This window comes from Vidua chalybeata, chromosome Z (genome assembly GCF_026979565.1).
Source record: "Vidua chalybeata isolate OUT-0048 chromosome Z, bVidCha1 merged haplotype, whole genome shotgun sequence".
Lineage (NCBI taxonomy): Eukaryota > Metazoa > Chordata > Aves > Passeriformes > Viduidae > Vidua > Vidua chalybeata.
The window spans coordinates 4006501-4022973 of NC_071570.1; positions in this window are offsets into that span (position 1 = coordinate 4006501).

Here is a 16473-nt window from a genome sequence, read left to right on the forward strand (position 1 = left end):
TATAATCTCTGTTACCATTCATATCACTGAAATATGATAATGACTAAACATTTCAGACAAAATAGACTTTTATTTTCTCTTCTCCATAAAATCATGTTCCTATTAATTTAACAAGGACAAAATTCAAAGACAATGATAATATTGTTGATATAGTCATAAAGTAATTGATGCAGACACACACAATTGGGCAAGATAATACAGAATGAACAATTTGGTTATTATTTTCTGCATCAACTGTGAGCACTAAGAAAAATAAATGAAGAGATACCATCCACTAAACCTCCTGTCTTCACAGTGCATGGTTCATAAAATCACCTCACCTGTTTCAATGTGAAGGTATTTTTCTTACTTTTAGAGATGATAAGACAAAACAAACCAATAACCTAAAATTCTAAACTATATAAGGAATGAGATTTAAAAAATGCCAAACCCAACCTGAAATTTAAATACAGTAATTATGTAAAATGATGGTATATCAGTGGGGGAAATTACATGTTAAATTCCAAAATCTATATGGAATATAAACATCTACAAAGTCTATATATGCCATTAGGACATGATGCAAAATGCTAGAAAAGTTAGTATTACACTCTACACTAGAGTGTTGAATGTTTCCTTTAAAAAACCAAGAGTTTACCAAAAATGATGATCTTTAAACCTAATTCAAAACCGGTCTGTCAATGTTTTTAAAGTTGTTTTTATCATCTTGAAACCCCTTGATTCCACTGGAGATGAACCCAAGGGATTTCACTGGTGCAGTAAAGTACATTTACAATTGCGACCAGTTTACAAGGGCGACCTTCAGAAAACGGTTTTAGAGGACCACCAGGTTTGTTCCAGCAGGAGCATTTTTCTCTCTTTAGGAAGCCCGAGTGTGTGGCTAAAACCCAAATAAATACCTAGGAATATAAGTTTGGTTCTTACCCCAGTCATTTCTATATACACCTAGAAAAACTGAGCTGCCAGACACCTTTTAGGCAAAAGTATGTGTAAAACAGAGTAATAATTTTCTCAGTAGGAAATATGAGGACAATTTTTTTTATTTGCAAGCTAATTAAAAGTGTTTCAATGAGGTAATTATTGAAATAAAACTATCATATTAAATGGAATGCATTTATTCTTAATCAGTTTTCCAGTGTTGTACATAGAAATACTAAATTAATGAAATTTTGTTTGCTTTCTTAACAAATTCATTAAATGAATAAAGTAGGAGAGGAGTATTATTTAACCTCAATAGACCTGGAGATTATGAAAAGATATGCAGAAATCAAATAGTTCAAGTTAATTTTTATATTAATACTGTTAAATTGGCAGCAACTCGTGTTCAGTTCTCTCATTTAATTTAAAAGTAATTTATTTTGCTAACCTCTTTCTAATTTGAAAGAGAAACAAATAAATACCTAGTTCTTCCAAATGAATTGAAGAGTTTGAATCAATACAATTTCATTTGTTTCTAGAGTCATTGAAGCATAAACCCGTTTGGGTTGGAAGGGACCTCAAAGACCATCTCATTTCAACCCCATCTCCCATGGGCAGGGACACCTTCCACTATCCCTGGTTGTTCAGAGTCCCATCCAAACTGTCTTTGAACACGTCCAGGGATGGGGCAGCCACAGCTTCTCTGGGCAACCTGTGCCTGTACCCCACCATCCTCACCCCAGATTACACCTGGATTACATTGGAGCGGAGTTCTTGTATAAAGGAGCTCTTTTTGGGGTTTTTTGGTAGTGTGGGTTGCAGGCTGCAATCGTTTCTAGGGATTACTACCAATCTACACCACCACCACTACCTTCTCTTATTTCCAAGAGAATGTGAAGGAACTTCTTTTCAGACAACAGCAACAAGCCTAGTAGTAAGCAAATAGCTTACAAAACAATGCCCCAGTTCCATTAAACAGTCTAACACAAACTGACCACATTTATTATTTAGCTGATAAATACAGCATCTGAGGTAGAGATATAGTGCTTGAAGCACTCCGGTTGATATTGAGGTGCAGCACAGCTTCAGAATGTTTCCATTTTTCTATATTTTCTAACAACTGTGATTTTTATTATAGGTAAGTGGACCTAACATTCATTAAATGTGTCAGATTTACAGTACTGGAAATGAGAAGCTTTCAGTTTAATGCAGAGAAGAGCTGCAGGGAGGGAAGAGGCAGGAAGAACATTTTGATCCCTGAGGGATATGTCTCTGCTTCTTACTTTTGTCTCTGGAGGGAGCAGCTCAGCACTGGGGCAACCTCCCCTCTACTGCTTCAGTGACCACAGCAGACTAAATTCCATTAGATTCTACAACTATGAGAAGAATAGCTGTGTGAACTCAGTTTCTAGTCCCTTCTTAAATATTTTCAAAGCTAAAAAGTGCATGAAATTATATATATTTGCTGAAATTTGTGCAGATTCTTTTCATCAACACTGCTGGTTTACAGCACTACTTGGTGTCCCAGAACACCAAGGCTACTGACCAAATCAATATAGTGACAGAGTCCTTCCCATGAAAACCTGTCTCCAGTTATATTCACCTTTCATAAAAGTTTCAAAGACAGAAAAGTATTTATGAAGTATCCATGGGAGAGAAATGTAAAGTAAGAAGAGGAAACAGAAAGTACATTATCAGAAGTCTCATAACCTATTTTTAGTTCATTCTTCACTCACCATCTTAAATTATCATCTTTGTCTGAGGATACAATCATTCTAGGCTAAACTCAGAGGTGACATTTAAGGGTTTTAAACTTATACAAACTCTTATGCAGAGCATAGCCAATACTGGAAAAGGTAGCAGCAGTGTGACTCATAATAAAATTTACTTTCAATAGCTCATGCTGTTGGTAATTGTCTGAGTCAGAATGTACAGACTTTAGTCAGTTAATATTAGGCTGATAACCCAAAATGTGATAGAAGTAATGCCACCTTTCCAATTTATTCAGATTGTTGGTTCAGTTTGTCCCAATAATAACCAGTTAGATCATCTCTGGAAGGATAAATGTGGTTATGAGAAACCGAACTATGTCAAGAAATCAGCACAGATATAAAAGTTGGAAATTACTCTTTTAATAAGAATCTTAAGAATCTCTCCATTAACAATCTCACTTTTCTTGTTTCATTGAAATTGTATTTCTGAAACATCCACAGAGACTAGCATTAGCCAGGCTAATGACTGTGTTGGGAGCTAAAGAGTCATAAAATCATGGAATGGCTTTGGGTGGAACTGACCTCAAAGATCATACAGTTCCAAGTCCCCTGCTGTAGGCAGGGACACCTTCCACTATCCCAGATTGCTGAGACCCTCGTCCAGCCTGGCCTTGGACAATTCCAGGGATGGGGCAGCCATAGCTTCTCTGGGCAACCTGTGCCAGGGCATCATCACTATCACATGGAAGATTTTTTTTTCCTAATATCCAATCTAAACACTTCTCTTTCAGTTTGAAGCCATTCCCCCTTCCCCTGTCTCTGCATGCCTTTGTAAACAATCTCTCTCCATCCTTCTTGCAGGCTCCCTTCAAGTACAGGAAGCACTGTATTCATATAGTGTGGTGAAATTGTAATCCATTATTTCAACTTTTTCCTCTAATTTCTCTGTTTTCTGATGGAAATATATCAGATTTAGGGAGCTGATCTCTTTCCATTAAATATATATATATGTGTCAGATTATGATATTTTCTGACCTAGAGATGCAGCAACAGAGGCATTTTAAAAACTTTTATTCCACTTTCAGTTTTATGAGAAGGATGAGACAATACAGATGTTATAATTCATGCCATCACAATCAGAAGCCAACAATTGCCTAATTACAATCCAGTATAAGCGTTTCTTGGTCTACCAACTTTTGCCACACCATGCTGTAAATGTCTTAATGCCAGTCATCTAAAATTATCCCTTGTGGGTTCTACTACAATGCATCTTTCATAGTTCTATTTCTCCAAAGTATCTAGTCTTGTTTGCAAGGCCATCCTTCGAAACTTGTTTCTAGTTCCATTTCTCTCTCAACAATGTCTGTCCTATTCCATGGCATTTCTAAGTCAGCATTTCATATCTCAAAGTTTGCATACAGATGCACACTATGTGAGCCTTCTGTCAGGCTTTGAGATTTCGCTACAAATTCATTTCCCACAAATATATATTTGAAAATTAAAGAGAGCTGAATTACTGTTGAAGGGGAAAACAGAACAGTTTATGTGGTCTCCTGGCTTAGTGATCTTGGACATCTTTCCCAACACACACAGTTCTATGATTGTATGAAATATAGCCAAATATGGAGCCCTGGAGCCAGCAGAGTCTATGGACTCCTCAGGGGTGGAGTGCCAGGAAGCATCAATGTTTCTGGTGTTGGACAATCAAGCCTCCCCCCTCTCATTCTCAAAACATTCACTGGAAGGCCCTCACCAAAATTAGCAAGATCTGTGGAACCGTAGCGTGGTTACTCCCCTTGAGTAACCTTGAACTGGCTATTGTTCTCCTTTTGGCCTCATTGAGCAGTGACATCCCCAGTCTGACAGCACAGATGGATGTTCTCTGGAAGATGGAGCTTTCGGGAATGTCTTGCTGGAAGAGAAACTTTCCATGGTGCCACGTGTGCTGCAGGGCAAGCACGATGGGAATCAGTTATGAGGGGCTGCAAATCAGCTCCGTTCTTTAGCAAACAAGCTTTATTTCCAGAACGTATTATATTGTCTCCCAGATTACACCAGTAAATAGGACACCAACAAAAACCCTCTTCTTTATTTATCTTTCTGTGGAGAAAACATAGTAGACAGAAGAGATGGACAGAGAATTCTGTTTAAAAATAAAAAATAAAAAAATCTATATAAAGTAATGGAATTTAAATAATGAAAACAACTTTATTGTGATTAGTTCATATATTTGTGTGTTTTAATCTGTGTACTGCAGTATTCCTTTTGTTTCTTTGTTGGTTATTTTCCCCCTCAGGTACTTAAAATTATACCTGAATCTTTCTGTACTAGAGCCTCAAAGCATAAATATAAGATCACACCACCTCTGTTGTTCAGGAAAGTATAAGTCATATCAATTTTGTCAGAAGAAAAAGCAAATCCTTCATAGGAATTGTCCAAGGATTTCAAGCAAATTAACTAAACCCTTATTAAACTAATAATTGTTTCTTGTCACAAGAGCAACTTCTTATTCTGAAGCATAAATATTCTGAAGCAGAAGTTACCTAATCATGGTGCCAGTAGAATTCTGCCACCTCCAAGATGTAAAAAAAAAATCAATAAATTACCAGGAGTAATTGCACTAGACTGCAGTATCCTATAAATGTATGAAGGTATAGTTACATATAATAGATAATTTATTTTTAAATCCTTATATTTACCTATTTTTATGAATATAAAAATGAAAAGTTTAAAAATAAATTAAAAATTTGGACAAGCTCTGTGGAGTGAAGGTTCTAAGCTGTTTGTTTTGGAACTAAACAGCCATAATCTCATTGTAGAAGTTAACCTTCTAATTTTCACCACAATGCCTGTTTCTAATATCATTAAGCAGACCTCTTTCTATACATGCTGTTTGTATTCCTTACAGTGCAGCTATGTTTGAAACAGGATTGGTCAAAACAGTTATCAGACGTGTTAGGAGCAGACAAACAGCAGCACAGCTCTGTGGTAACAGATGGATATCTTTCCTATGTGTATGAGGGAATGGCTGGAGCTGGGTTAGGGGAGGGTTAGGTTGGATATCAGGGAAAGGTTCTTCCCCCTGAGGGTGCTGGGCACTGCCCAGGCTCCCCAGGGAATGGGCACAGCCCCGAGGCTGCCAGAGCTACAGAAGAGCTGGGACAGAGCTGCCAGGGATGCACAGGGTGGGATTGTTGGGGTGTCTGTGCAGGGACAGGAGTTGGACTCGGTGATGTCTGTGGGTCACTTCCAGTTCAGGGTATGCTATGATTCTATGAAATACAAAATGGTGATGCACATTCACAGAATGCATCTTTTAATGGTGACTCCTGCCTGGTTGACCAGGTAGGTAAAAGACAACAAAAGCATATTCTTAGTCTTTCTTTTCAGGTCAGCCTTTTTTATTTTGGTTATTTACCATTCCATACTCATTGCAGTGGTTTTCTGTACAGTGATTCTGGAATGATACAACTGTACAAAGATGTGTCATGGAGTGTTAAAGCCATTATTTAAATCACTATCCTTGTAAGACCAACTTCCAAATGTAGCTATGAAGCAGCCACTCAAATATTAACTGGAGTAGCAGTTAACAGGAGACATGATCTCAGAAGTGTTTTCAGCATTTCCTCTCGGGGAGCTGAGGGATCTTGCTGTTCCAAGGGCCTGAGCATCATCTTTGTGTGCAACGTATGTCACAGGTTAATAAAGATTACCTGTTTGCCAAACCCCACACAGAGACAAATAGACCAGATATGCAGCTGACACCATTCTCTGTTACTCTTTCAATAGACGACATTTCAGAAAAGTCACACCTCTTTTAAGCTGAAGTTTAATCTGATTATAGACTCTAGAATGTACCCTCATTGTTATCTAAATACATCCTTCACCAGTGATCAGAACAAAGTTTATTCACAGCCTCTTTTGAGCTTCAGAGGCTATAATTTTAACTAAAGCTAAACACAAGGCTGATTTTTATCTCCCACATTCATTTAATTAAACATGGCTCATAAACTGCCATTTCATTAATACTAAATCACCATGAAAAATCTCTGTAACATTAAATTAACCTTTGATTCTACATTTTTCCTTTTATGTCATATTTGATAAAACTTGCAAGGGTATTTGTGAATATTATTTAACTAGAGACAAACAACTGTGCAAAGTACAACAGGAAGTACAATTTCTTGCTGTATGAGTCAGAAAATAAAACTACAAATAAAATGCAGCTGCAGGCAGGAAGATGATTGTAAGATGTGTATTGAGCTTCTTATAGCATGCTATTTTGTGATGCTTAAATAATGGAATGCTATGACAAATTCTAGTTCAAATCAAGTAAACCCCTCAATGTTTAACTACGGATCATTTCATCTGACTTTCTGTTTATCTCTGACCTAATCATTCTATGTAAATTGTGTTGTCCTTCATCATTGATTGCTACTGATCACTGGTCATTGTTACCCTTCAAGATGGAAATTTATCTCCATTTTGGAATGAAATTCACCTCTTTTTTCCCCACTAGTCAGTATTTCTTGTTATGGCTCTGACAAAGCAGAAAAAATGCCTATCATGCACCATTGTCTCTGGACAGACTTACAAATTGTAGATGTCACAATCAACCTTATTTTAATAAAGCAATTCACCTAGACTCTTACAATTTCCGGTCTTAAGGTATATTTGGCAGATGCCAAAGCAGTTTGTTCCTTATTTGTCTCATCACCAGTTTGTAAGTTCCTCTGTAAGGCACAAGCACATGAGCTCCATGAAATATTCCATTTCCTGTTCCAACACTGCCACACCCAGTCCTAAAAATTCCACTTACCTACTTACTGCTCACCTTCATTATTGTTGGAAATTTTTGCCACAAGCTGGCAAATAAAATGAGAGACAGAATTTTCCTTTTGTCTGTTCCTCTTAGTTCCTGAGGCAAGTGCAGTATCTGGTAGATAACCTAGCCCTTAGCATAGAATCACAGAACCATAGAATTTTTAAGTTAGAGAAGAAATTTAAGATCATATTGTCCATTAAACCAACACTGATAACTCCACCCCTAAACCACACCCCTAGGTATAAGATTTACATGTCTTTTAAATATTTTCATGTATGGTGACTCCACCACAGCTCTGGGCAGACAGTTTTGATTCCTGGACACCCCACAGGTAAAGAAATTTTCTCTATTATCCAATCTAACCCCTCCTTCACACTATTTGAGGCCATTTCCCCTCATTCTGTCATTTGATATCTGGAAGAAAAAATCCACACCTACCTCACTGCAACCTTCTATCAGGGAGTTGTGGATAGCAAGAAGGATTTCCCTCTTCATGTGCCATTACATCTTTTCTGGGAGGTTTTGTTTGTTTGTTTGTTTTGGTTTTGGGTTTTTTTTTTTTTTTTTTTTCCACCTATAGCAATTCTTTTCCAAACAGTGAACACGAAATAGGAATATTGATTTTTAGTGTATCCAGAGATTATTTTTCACTAGCAAACACTTAGAAGTTCTTAATTAGTAAATTCAGAACACATTTAATATGCAATTTTTTTTAAATCATCTCCTCATCTGATGCAAGTCAAATGCCACACTAAAATGTGCATGTATTACATACAAGGGGCTACCTCTATCAACCAAATTTGTAGTCTTATCAAATAATGAAATCTAAACTATTTGACAAAACCTATTTTCCATAAAACCACATTGATTGGCATGAATTACAGTCTCTCTCTCTGATTGCTATTAATGGAAAATCATATTGACTTTTTCATTATATTGTCTGAGTTTGATGTCTGGGTAACTGGCCTATAATTACTGAGACTTTTTAGCTCATCTTTTTTGAATATCAGTACCACAGCAACACATTTTCAGAAATCCAGGTTAACCTAAAACTATTTTTTTCTATTTTTTTATTTATTTGTTTTTTATTTCAGTGGTCCACTCAAATGTTCCTGGATGCAACTCATCTTACTATGCAGAGTTTATATGTTTTTATTTTGGATTGTTTATGAACCTGGTAATCAGCTTTTCATGACACAGACATGTCATTCTCTTCAGTGATAATGCTGAGGAAAAAAATTTGGTAATTTATTTTTATTTTTTATTTTTATTTCATGGTTTTGAGTTCTGTATCCACCACAACTAAAACAGGATGGCTCTGTAAATAAGCATTAACATTTTTCTTTATAGGGAAGTTCACTTTTCCTAAATATCATTTTAAGTAATATTTTTCTTTCTATATCTTTTCTTGTCATCAACTTCATATGCAACCCTTCCATTTATGTTTGTGTGTGTGTCCATTCAATGCTAAATACGATAATAATGACAAAATTTTGGTTGTTAGGTGGAACATTCTGAATTCTGGATATTCTTGCCAGGTGTTGCAAATGATAAATTGGGAACTGATATTTTTATGATCATCTTGGGGTCACTCTTTTTAATTTCATCATTGGTCTTCAAGGGGAGAAAAACTTTTCACAGGATGAATCAGGAAATAGAAGTAAACATCCTGATTAAATTAGCCAGAGCAAGGGCATGCCATATGACTTGCAACTGTGCTGCCCATTTCTGTATAATTTATTCAGTGAACTATTTTAAATTGCGATGAAGAAATACAAATGTAAAACTTCTACACGTTAGATCTCATCTAAACTCAGTGCAAATGCACAGTTCATCTCTGAAAGCTCTCGTAATCGTCTTCTTTTCTTGAAAGAATAATTTATCTCATGTTTGTTAAAGGGAAACACTGCATAAGTATGCAGTTACTATAACAACAACTGCATCATAATTTCATAGCCTGATTTACCCTAGCAAGGTGCTTAATAGCCATCTTTTGTTACAGTAGACTGTAGATTATGACTGAATTTTCAGATACCCAGAACATGTGTATTCCCAGATCATGCATGGGGCTAGGCAGGGACACTGTACCTGCATCAGAAAGAAAGTAAGTTTGAGACTTTTTCTCCACTCTGCCTCATTGCTTCCTGCAAAGACAGCTTCCTGCCTCACCATCTGCCCCTTTCCATACCATGAATCCCTCACCACATCAGAATCCATTGACAAAGTCGTATTCACCACTGTGTTTGATGCCTGGTTTGTCACACTCAAACACCATTTGTTTTATTTTCTTGCATGGACCACTCACAACATCCCTGTGCTTCCTCCTCACCTGCACAGCTGGGCTGTAGGACTTTGTTTTTCCCAAACCATTCTCACCACACTCTTGTACTTCAAAGTCTGTTGTTTCCATGTTGCTGCTATCTCCATTTTCCCCTCTCAGACTTGCTTTCTCCTGGACCTGTTTTTCCATCACCCTGAGTCTTGGCAGTCTATGCAAGAGAAAAGAACGCTGTCTGCTTCAGAGTTCTTCTGGCAAGAAGAAGGCTTTAAGCAGAGGAGGCTGTCAATATTCACCACAAAATATCCTACCTCGGGCACTTGCATTTTAAGGAGTAGCAACTCTGGTCTTTCTTTTCCTGTGTCACCCTGTTCTAGATGCATCCCAGCTTTGTGGGATGGCAGACCATCTGCATTTGGTACACAGAGTGGGTCCACAGGCAGGAGATCCAAGGCCTTGAGACAAGGCTTCTTGTAAGGCAACATAAGGTGGGAATGAGAGGTAAGCCTGAGAACACTTGTTTCATGTATTTCAACATGGCTTCATCTTCTCTACTCAGACAGATATTTTTGGGAGCTCTTATTTTTGAAGATTCAAGTTAAGCTGCTGAGTTATATGAATACAGGAGGGAAAAGTTTAGTCTTATTATTTCAAAAGGATCTTAGGTCAGCAGGGTAATAAATACAGTAACTCAGATACTGTAGGGAGCAGTGCTGTTCACTCTTGATCCAAGCATGCTGAACAGAGAAAAAAATGTGGTCCAGAAAGCCCTGCCAAATTCTGTTTTCACTTAATCTGTCATGAACACCCAAATGCCATCCCCAGGGCCCAACCTTGTTTCTCACTTCCCTGTATTTATTCTCCCCCCCACCCCCAACACTATGATGCTCCTTCCCCTCTGACACAGAGTTTGTCACTTCACAGTCCACCCTCCCATTTTCTGCTGTTCAGTGTCCCACCCCTCTCTCAGAAATTATATACATCTATTTCTCTGTTTTAACACTCCAGTTGTGCTGATTTCCTGGTATGCTCAGAGTACAGTTTCCCCAAAACAGGAATACTCTTCCTCTGACAGAGGTGAATTGTAGCATGTCACAAACAAGTGACACAGCCTTGTGGTGTCACAAGAGCCAGTGGTGACCTGGGTTCAGCCATGCACTGAGAGCCAAGGGGTAACACACAAACCTTCTCCTGTCTGGCTTGAAAAGAAACTTACATTCTCAGAAAATCTTTGCCTACATACTCTTTGTTTGCAAACCAAACCCCTATTTTTAGTTTCACTTCGCCCAAAGGATATGAAATATACAAATAACAGTAAGAGTCAACAGTAATAATGAGGATAACTTCTTGAAGTATGAATCATGGGCAGTATAAGGATTTGAAGTGTGAATCAGATCTGGGCAAGGAGAAGTAACTTGTCAACTTTTTTAAACACTCTGTCAAGGGGGGGATAAAATCTTGGGATTTGGAGTCCCAAGTCCATACTCATTTCCTCTTTCTACCAAAACTCAAACAAGCATTTTGATTTTGATGTTTGTAATGGAAAATTGTTCTTAGTTTCCACTGCAGTTATAGGTGGAAGCTATATTTACCTAAGATCATTAGTCATGTTGCAACCACAAATATTGAGGGCAGGAATTATTTCAGCACAGAGCAAAAAGAGAAAAATTACCTGTTATTTTTAAAAATTCTGAAGTTGCTTTAATATGGATTAGATCACAAACCAAATCTCACATGGTATTCTAATGCTGTAGAGTGTTTGCAATCAGCATGGTAAACTTCCCCTGAAATCACTGATTTCAGGCTGCTATAAATGATTAATTCTTCAACTCTTACTGGAATTGTAGAATCTTACTTATAAATACATAAGGTTTCTCAGCTGTGCCAGTTGTCAGTTCTGTTTAAGGATGAGTTGAGAAATGGGTAAGATTCTTTCCCACAATCCTTTCTGCTGTCATTGGCCCTTGTTTTGGTGTGCTTGCTCATTAACTTTGTCAATACTAGGTAAAAAAAAAAAAGAGTAAAGAATTTTATGGAGGGAAACTGTTAGCTGTTTATGTGGTTAAACTCTTTACCCAGTTGTCAGTCGTCCTATCCCCAAAAATAAAGTAATCATCCAGGATAACTTCTTTGAAAAATCCATGTCCCCTTCTGTTTTGTAAACTGTTTGAGCCCTGGCAGTAAAAGTACAAACAGGCACAGATTAAAACTGTGCTGTTGTGGTGGCAATTTTTAGCTCACATCCCTGAAGCATAAACATAGGGATTTTCATATGTAGAACCATGGGTAAAGAACCATTAATTCAGAAAAAATGGCATTAATGTGATTTTGCTGGAAATATTAGCAGTTATTTCATCTGTCAGTCAAGTCCCAGTCAGGGTCATTGACCTTACTTGGTATCAGAGAGCTCCATGGTTTCTAAAGTTGCTTAGCATTTTGAAGTGATGTTAATTAGACATAGGTGAGCCCCTCATCCCCCTTTTCCCCACTCTTAACAGCATTAATACTGAGATTTACACATTTAAATGCCCTTTATCTTATGTAGAGGGTACTTTTCTCTCTCCCTGTTTAATTTGAGCATCCTTGAAAGATAATTTGAAAAATTTTTTAAATACCTTCAGGGTTGGGGAGAGTTCATGTTTTCCTGTTTTCCTAAGCACATGAACTCCATCAAATCCCATAGTTTGGTTACTTAGCCATTTTTCTTAGCCTGCTTTTACATTTCCATATCCTTTCATATTGCCATGATTTTACAATAGGCAATTATTTTATTTGGTTTGCATGCATATTAACCTTCAGGCAGCAGCTTTGCATGTAATAAATGATTCTGTCAAAGAAAGACTTGGAAAAAAAAAAGTTTTCTGATAATATCCATTTAATCTAAAACAGAATTACACAGCAAACAGACATTTATTCCATATCTAACTGCCTATTCATACAGTTCAGCAGACTGTCAGATTAACTGTAATGGTACCTTCTGGTGACAGAATAATACAACAGTCTGTGCCCTCTCAGTGTTTCTTGCCCATTTTTGTTTAAGTGGCTGTAACATTCAGGTTTTGGAAGTGAGGGGATGCAGGATTGACATCTGTTAGAAGAAGTTAAGATTTCTCCTTACCTAAATATCTTTTAATTGGCAATAAAGTATGAAGCAATAGGGGCTTTCTTAGGACCTAAAAAATACCAATGTCTTTTCCCCAAGCAGAGTCTGTTCTGTCAGTGATGATGTAAACAGGCACTCTGTCTTTATAAGAAAATGTTTTGCCAATGAGTCTGGGCATAATTGTGCAAAGTCTAGTTTGGCTTTGAGGGGCATTATCAGAATGAATCACCTCTCTTGTAACTTAGTGATTTTGACATAGCTGGCCAACTTTATTTAATCTGGAAAATGGACGCAGTCTCGTCATCTTTTCCCCCCATAACAGAGTGAGCAGTTGGGTGAGCAGTGATGTTAAGACACAGCTCTTGAAAACACAGTGATCTCTTTTCCTTTTTACAGAGAAGCGAATTTATTTAGTTCAGTTTAAAATTAAGTTCCTCCAGGTCAGACCTACATTTCCTAATTATTTAAGTGAAAAATCAAACCGAGAAGTACCTTGTTTAAAGATACGTATAGCTGTGTAAACTGTGCACACACTTGAATAATACAAATGGATTTTACTCATGATACTTTTTAAATGCAAGAGAATTTACCTTATAATTTTTAGATAGAAGAGAAACTTTGCTCTGTCATTAAATAATTTAAAAGCAAACAGTAACAATTTAGACAGTCAAAAGAGAATTGCCATACAACCCTTTACTGAATCACAGAATTATGAAATCAAAAAATTATTACAGTTGGAAAAGACAATTCAGATAATCAAGCCCAACCTTCAACCCATCACCAGCACCATGTTCATCACTAAATCCTGTCCCCACATGTCATATTCAAGTGTGGTTTGAACACAGTGGTGGTGGCTACACCATTTCCCTGGGCAGCCTATTCCAATGCTTTACAACCCTTTCAGTGAAAAAATTTTCCCTAAATATCCAACCTAAATCTCCCCTGGCACAGCCTGAGGCCATTCCCCTCCTCCTGTCCCTGTTCCCTGGGAGCAGAGCCTGACCCCCCCGGCTGTCCCCTCCTGTCAGGAGCTGTGCAGAGCCACAAGGTCCCCCCTGAGCCTCCTTTTCTCCAGGCTGAGCCCCTTCCCAGCTCCCTCAGCCTCTCCTGGGGCTCCAGCCCCTTCCCAGCTCCGTTCCCTTCCCTGGACATGCTCCAGACTCTCAATGTGTTTCTTGTATTGAATAAGAGGAAAGAAAGAGCAAAGTGAAAAAAAATCCAACTCGCTCAGGTGCTCCCTGGTCTGTTCCATTGTGAACTCTCTCTTCAACTGCTAATAATTCTTCTAATAATTACTTTCTGTATAATTTGTCATTTGTGATTTCTTCTTCAACTGAAAGGCAGGGAAAGACAGTGCAGAAGCCTGTGCACCACACAGTGGCTGAAAGTAAATGCTTATCAGTGTTGGAGAAATCTTATCTGCAGTCATAATAAAATTATTACCTTGACAGGAAAAAAGTTTCAGAAGAACACAAATAACTGAGAATTTGAAGCTCCTATAGGCTTTAAATGAGATTTACTTTCTAAGTAAAGTTGTATCTCGTTTATCTGTTGAAACATATCCTAACCTGTATATTCAGATTAACTTAAGCAATTTGTGAATTTGAAATAATTTCAACTAATTGCCTGAATCATAAAAGAAGAAAGAATATTTCTCTACTGCTATTTCTAAATGGAAACAATAATATTTTTTCAGCTCAAAATACTTTATCATTGCTAAAGTAACTCAAAATAAAAAAATTGTCACATATTTTCAGGTTAGTTTTTCCAATAACTTTTTTATGGTGTATACTTGGCTGTGTACATTTACATTCTCTTTCTGACTGTGGGCTGGGGAGAAATTGGCTTTTGATTGCAAAAGGGCTTTTTTTTCCATGTCTTTTATTTCCTTTTCACACTACTTCCACTGGTTTTAGTAGAACAATTCTGATTAAACTTTTAAAAAGTCTTCAGGCTCTGGTTTCCAATTCCAAGAGTGATAGGTATTTATAGGAAAAGACAGTTTCCCAGCCTGCTGCAGATACGGAGTCTTATACATACATAAAACATAAAAACATACACCAGCGTGCCAACAGGTTTTTAATTATTTATCACACTCAGAACACAGAGTGTGATAACATTTCTGATGTCACTTTCTCGTTTGTTATAGCAGGTTTGCTTAATGAATTTTCAGCATTTGTTTGCAAAGCATGAATGTAAAATGGAACAAAATAAGATCCTTGTCAAAGACCATTTAAATGGTAATGTCAGTACTGCAAAAGGTGATAGTCTGTGTCCCTTGTATAGGATTTTTTTCTACTACCCCTGCATAGCCTTCTTGCAAAGCTGACTGATTTACCACCTAGTGATTTGGACTGACTGACATTTTTTTTAATGTCTGCATATTTTAAGAGGTACATATATTAAAAGTGTGCTTGCACCAGAGTGTGCAAGCAGGGAGGGGGTCTTTTATAATTTAGGAGATGCCTCTTGTTTTGTTTCCTTCCTTTGAGAGAAGATTACTTCAATTATTTCACTTTTATTTATATCCGTGGTATAGGACTCAGAGTTTTCAAACCCAAGGTATGTAATAAGTGATATTCAGTAAAATACTTATTTTTGATGCTGATTGTCTGTGAAATCACCCTAAGTTACTGGGAATAAGATACATAAAGTTTTTTTTTTCAATAGATACAATATTATATCAAAAATTCATGTATGTTTATTGCCTGATTAGACTACAGAAATACATCTCCAAATGAGTTAATATTTAAGCAACATTTTGAGTGTCTGAATATAAAAAACACCTTATTAAGCTCACATTTGGTTGAAATCCCAGAGTACCTAAGGGGAATCTCTTTTCCAATGCCCTTTAGCCATCAGTCCCTTAAGCTGTTGAAGACAGATGTACCAGCTGCAATGGTTATTGGGGATTATATATCAACTGTGTCTTTGAAATTATCAGGGATAAAAAAATATTTTTTTTGTTGAGGGTTTGGGATACAAAAAATTCCTTTCTAATCAGTGATTGGCACTTAAATAAGTAAGTTTATGATGAAACTTCTTGACAAACTTGGGGGTTTTTTTGGGGTTTTTTTGAGTTTTTGGGGATAAAACTCAGGGACCGTTGAGACTTCAAATGTTGATTTCTGGTTGTACACAGAATTTTTTCCTGATAATGATAAAGTTGTTTATGTGTGGTTACTTTAATTTTAGTTGTTAGAGGAGGAGTGTAGTGTAAATAGTCAGAAGTTCCTGGTACAATAGACAGATTAAATTATTCTCTTAGAGAGGACAGATAGCTCTTTTCAAGGGACTCTGACCAACAGTATGATACACCTTCTAGAAGAGTTTCTTGACAGACTAGACAGAAAGCTTACACTAATTTTAGATTCCAAAGTTAGATGAAATGATCCATTAACACCAGTGCTTTTTTTATACTCTAGAGCCTTTTTGGATCAAAAAGTACCAGCATCCAAATCCAAAAACATCTGTAACTAACAACAAGACTGTTTTTCAAATCAGTTGCCACAATCTCATTCTTCCTGGTCAAAAACTTTTTCATTTTATCTAGTTACTAGTTTGTCCTCTGGCCTTTTACTGCTTCATCCCACGCTTCCATACTAGTCAGCTGCATAGCTCAATAATCATTTAATGA